General features: G+C 33.4%; 1 protein-coding gene across 1 annotated transcript in view; it reads right to left on the bottom strand.

Moving 5' to 3' along the window:
• Window positions 1-6,187, bottom strand: part of LOC117104870 (cystine/glutamate transporter-like) — a 16,044-nt gene extending 9,857 nt beyond the window's left edge. The window contains exon 1 of the mRNA XM_033245748.1: window positions 6,146-6,187. The gene's annotated coding sequence lies outside the window, so the exon portion shown is untranslated. The remainder of the gene's footprint in view (window positions 1-6,145) is intronic.

Below are 6,187 nucleotides of genomic sequence, written 5' to 3'. Positions count from 1 at the left end.
GCATAGATCAAAGGAGTTATGACAGTTTTTGAAGTGGAGAAGGGGTTGCATGGGTGTTGTGAGTCTGGTCATTATGATATCTTCCTTTTTATTCTTGTCTATTTTTCTCTTCTCTTTTTCTTTCCTTTTCTTTTCCTCTTTTTCTCTTTCCCTCCCTCTCCCCTCTTTCTTTTCTCTTATTACCCAGCCCGGTACGGCGACTTGGTCGGCCCGGTAATAACCGTCAGGGGAGGGGCAGTTTTTCCCCTGCCCCACCCCCGCGCCTGTTACGACACTGGCTAACACGCCAATCATCCCCCCAATGAAAAATATTTTTCTACGCCACTGCTATTGATAATCAATTACAGTTGATGATGAGGTATTTATTATATTTAAACTATATTAAAAATGTTTTACATTCATTCAAAAAGTTTACATTCATTAAATCATGTATAAATCTATAGCTTATGGCATTAGTGCTGCTTTACCCGTTGAGCCATACAGTAACTAGGCGTACAGATGTAATTATCACAAAAAGCATCTCTTAGCTAGACTATACTAGCTCACATGGTAAAACAATCATTATTTATTCTATAGTTAGGCATAGGAAAATGTAAAATTAAGCTAAAAAATAATATTTAACTACTACTTACTATAAAGCTCTCAATTTGCAACTAAAATATTATTCTTCTACGTAGAGCACAATGTCTATGATTTTTCAATATCTTCTACTATCATATTACGCGTTTATGCGGTAATAGATAGAGGGCGTATTTCCACTATTGGCGCGGATACACTCCCTCACCAAAACTATCCAAAAGTCCACTAATTTTCCTCTTCTGGAACTACGACTGCTTCTGCTTGTTTGATCGTTATTAAATTCAACATTACGTACCATAATTATCTGTGCTCAGATGTGGCTCATTTACTCTACCAATGTGTCACTTCTCCTCACTGTGTTCCAGTCGTGTACCTCTACAATGTCGCCTTCCTGTAAATTCCATTTTAAAATACTCAACTTTAGTTTCACAATCAGTATCTCGCGTCTACTTTCTCTAAAATCTCTTCTCTAAAGTCTGTACAAATTGGATCCTGAATTTGACGTTTACGTTGTTCCTCCATGGGTCATCCGGTATTTTTTCTGATGATCCCTTCAACAACAAAAAAAACCATTAAGGCACAAATATGTCCACCTGTGGGCCCTTCAGATGCTTACCATTTGGTAGCTCATCTGCCAGATTCAGCGCATCGAACATCAGTTCTTGAAGCTCACTTAAGTATTAAATGGCATGGTCAATAGCTTTCTTAATACCTCTTAACAAACTTTGCGTCACTTCATTTTGCCACGGACCCTCGTCCCTCATGTGTCGAAAATGTCAAAAAAAAATTTGTCAGCTGCTTTGATGATGTAATCAACTGTGTACCCATCAGATACACACAATTCTCAAGGCATCAGCAAAAATGGAACTGTTCTGTAGCTAGTACCTCATATCTATTTAGACAACCCTCGTCATGATACAGTCAAACACGCCATCACGGTCTTCCTCTAGCTTGCTTTTTTACCTCCTTTCTTGCGGAAAAAAAGTCCAAACAGTTACACTTATATGTCCAAGCCGATGATTTTAAGCGCAGAACAGACAAAAATGCCTCTTTATGCTCTTGACCATTTTTTTGTACAAATGGCTTTGTAAAGGCATGAACTTATGGTAACAGCATAGTAACACTTGTTAAAACTAAAGTGAGCCTAACACTTGCTCATTGCGCTAGCGACAATCGCTAAATGATAATTAGCGGATCCGGGGCCCAATTCTGTATATGTCTTATCAAACTCAGCAGTTTCTTAAGTGAATTTAATTATAGGCTACATTTTTGCTCTGTACCAAGGCTTTGAGTATGTACAGGTACATTGAAGACACCTATAAAACGAAAGTGAATAATACACTTTAAATTTTTATTTCTTTTTGAACACTTCAATCTGTACACTATTACAAATTTTGAAATTTGAGATAGTTGTTGTATTATATTGATCCATGTCGGTGAATTAATACTATCTCTGGTTTTGCGCAGCATATTTAAGTAGTTTCTATTGTCGTTTAGGCTTCTTCGTCTACAGGCCTAAAATGATTTCTTTTGCACATGGTAAAATAAATATTTTGGAAAAAAGATTTGAGATTTTATGTGTTTTGAGGTCTGTACAGTACAAGTAATAGGTCTAAAACGATTTTTTCTTACTAAGCTGAACATCTCACCTGTTCTAAAATTACATCGACATTATTATTAAGACTGGCGTACAAAGACTATTGACAAAACACAGTGAATTGACGGAACAAAAACTTATTCAGATGGTCGTGCCACCAAGTCCTGTCTTCCTGTGTTTTGTTCCATCACAGTGTTTCTTCAATAGCCTTTGTGCTTGATTTTACATCGATAATAAAAAGTCGATCTACCTATGGTTCTATAAAAAGTGAGCACAATATAAAGAACATAATGTAATATGTATACCGCGTATATGTAGATAATAGTTTGCAAACATTGCAGGTAAAATATTCATGGGACTTGAATTTTTAAGTAAAAATACAACAATATATTGATAAAACGACCCAAAATTTACCTGCGACACACCAAATGTTCCCCACCTTTGGCAAAATATAGAAATATACTCTATTTATTGGAGCTTTTGATGTCATTAGCTTTTTGTCTAGATTTGTCTGATTATCCTAATATCAATTGGTGTCTTAATTAAATCTAATTGAACAAAGGATATGAAATTGTATAAGCCAATAGATAGAAAAGTTAGTAAGCTTTAAATTTACATCAAACACATTTACATGCTACCATTATAATTTAAAACTTCGAGCACTTCCACAATAAAGCATTAAAAGATTATGTTTTATTAACATTTTGATATAGTAAGGGTATTTTTGTAGATGTTTCAATGTGTCTATTTAATAATACAAATATAATTTTTGCCCAATAGATCTTCTCAAAATTGAAATATATATGTAAAATTATATATCAATAGGTAGAAAGTGCATTAAGCTTCTCAAAATACAGAGACAATGGTAAACGAAGAAGCAATAGACATACCTATAACTTTGACCACAAATGACTTTTAACCTCAGTATCTACCCTTTTCATTTCGAAATACTTAGAGGATTTTTTTGCATAATGTGGGATCCACATGAATTAACTAAAAAATATTAGTTAATATTTGCCAGGGATTGGTAGGTTTTTCAGCTAAAATCCCCTATTAATGATAGGCTTTATAATTTATAGTTCACACTAAAACAATTTGCGCGCGTCGAACCAAGATTAAAGACCTGTTTACACAATGACGATAAGATCATCAATAAAAAGCTTAAAGACAATTGTTTATATAGAAATTTAAAAAAAAATTTCACACTAGCACGATTTGATAACGATTTATCGTGTAGGCCTATACGATAAAAAAATAATCTCACAAATCAAATCAAATGACGTCATAATCATAGGAAAACGATAACATCGTTTCAATATTACGATTTCATCGTTTTCCAATGAATATGACCTCATTTGATCTGATTTTGTTAAATTGCTGTTATCGTATACACGATAAATCGATATCGAATCGTGCTAATGTGGAAATTTCTCTTATTTCTTTTATTTTCTATATGAACAATTGATTTTTAGCTTTTTATCGTTGATTGTTATCGTCATAGTGTAAACAGGCTTCAACGGATGAATTAGACTCAATAAGGAAGCAAGTGAAGCTGTCCAAGAAGCGGACGTGTTCTCATGTTGACTAGTAATTATAATCAGGTAATAGCCCATATTAGCTATTATAGCATAACCTTAATAATCATGATGACTATTTATTTTGAAATTTAAATATTTATTAGTTCAATTTACTGACAAGTAGCCAGGTTGTATGATCTAGTCTTAATTGCTGAACAAGACGGCTGTTAATGCGTTCCACATGAGCAAAGATATAAATGAGAAACTGTGATTTATGTTAAGGTTATCTACATCCTCATTAAATAAGCACGTCGTGTATAATAGTATGCATGTTCCGTGGCAAAATTTTCTGCCGTGATTCTGTATAGCCTGGTGTTTTTTTGTAAAATGTATTGATTTTTACATTTCACTTTATAGTCTGGTGTTTTTTGTAAAATGTATTGATTTTACATTTCACTTTATATTTACATGACTGTATAAAATATAATGTTACTGCTGACATATTGAATCACAAAAAAGGTTGACATTATTCATCTTTAAAATGTTCAAAGAACAGCGAAATATAAAATGTAAAAATATAGTGTGCGGATACATATAGGCCTATAAAAATATATACAATAAAGTAATATATATATAACTAAAAACTATCAGCACACGAAACCAGAACCTCCGGAAACCGGATATTGTATCTGGATTTTGAAGTCGTTCTCCACGAGACAATATTCTTAGGTTTCTTGGATTCTTCGGCTTTCTACATAACTGAGCTTTTTAAAAAAACATTTCCTTTTAACCTATAATTTAACTGTTCCCTGCTTTTAACTAGGTTTCGATTGACACTTGCATTCTTTTTAAGGGTTGGTTTGTTTTGCACACTATGTCACACCGACTACAGGTTGAATTAAAAAACTGGAACCTAAAATATATAAATATAGCCTACAAAATTTCATTTTAAAATCAGTAAGCGAGCAAGGTCATACTTATAGCATATCGAAAAGCTGAAATCTCTGTCTATGGATAATTATAATTACATTTAAGCAGTGGCGGATTCAAGCGGGTGAGGGGGGAGGGGCGGCCGGCCCGGGCCCCTCCTAAATTTTGCAAAATTATTTTTTTTAAATGGGGAAAACAAAGAAAAATATATTCAAATTTAGGTTGAGGGTGCCGTTTCCAGCTATCTAAAGATGACATAATCAAAAAATGTCTTTACCTCAGCCCCAGCATGGTATTGGTATTGGCATTGACCCCCTATATGAGATTCCTTAATTGGGCCACCTCTATTTCGAATTCCTGGACCCGCCATTGCTAAGAACTCCCTTAACAAAGGTGTGAACTTCCGCCAACTTGTAGACTTTTTACCTAAGATTATGAACTTTTTTCTTGCGTACACATGTACCTGCTTATATATTATTAAATTATTTTTATGTCTCACTCTTCCTGATTGTTGCTATGAAGTAAAACCAGTTGTATCAATGGTGAACTACAATACGACTATTAATAATGATCATTTTGTAAAATATATGCAATACACTGTATTCATTTATTTATTTATCTGTATTACTGAACTATTGATGATAATGATAATGATGACAATGACGATGATGATTATAATGATGAGGCGTATGGAAATACGGCTGACTGTCGAAGCAATATTCAAAGTGAACGAGAGAGAATGGATTCTCCTTCCCTAACTCAATCCAGTAATTCTCTTCATTCTCAAATATGACTTGAGATTCCAGTGCATGCACCATCAATATCATATAAGAACAATTATTAAATGAAATGACATTACAATACAAGTAATCAACTTCATGAATGGGAACGTTCTTTGAGACAGATAAAAACAGAAAGGAAAGTACTGTAGAAGAAAATATATTTGCTTACGATTAATCAAAAAAATATATACAGTAATCAACATATGTGTTGCGTTGTGTGCAGTGATTTCGAACTTCGTCGCGGCATAATACGGAGGTGAGCCTGCATTATCATTAAATTTTTATCTATGTGACTGTGAGGTATGTCGTGTCAGCAATTCTAGATGCTATTGCTGCCATTGATTTGTAATCATTTCTACCTCATCAACATAACAATTATTTTATATAAAACTGTACCTGTACATGCTCAAAGCCTTGGTACAGAGTAAAAATATAGCCTATAGTTAAATTACACACAAAATATTAAGTTAAGTGCTAAACTATAAAGTTAAATCTACAAAACGTGTTGTTGAATTGTATATGATAAATTGCAAACAATGGCGTAAGTACCTCTTGGATATAACCCATTTAAAATCTAGGTCTATTTATGTATAAGAACCGTACATCAGAGAATAAATCGAAAATTTGGTCGACCAATAAAGCTTTTCGTCGGAGGTAAAAGCTTAAGTGACATATAAATAAATAAATATAAAAAATAAAAAATATGTAAAAAACTTTTGTTCAAAATGCAAAATGGTTACCTTCGAAATTTCCAATTGTTGATACTACAATGTTCATCAGCG

This window comes from Anneissia japonica, unplaced genomic scaffold (genome assembly GCF_011630105.1).
Source record: "Anneissia japonica isolate Jap-2015-1 unplaced genomic scaffold, ASM1163010v1 scaffold640_len1575945_cov177, whole genome shotgun sequence".
In the NCBI taxonomy this organism is placed as follows: domain Eukaryota; kingdom Metazoa; phylum Echinodermata; class Crinoidea; order Comatulida; family Comatulidae; genus Anneissia; species Anneissia japonica.
This window is presented reverse-complemented; position numbering and strand designations above follow the sequence as displayed.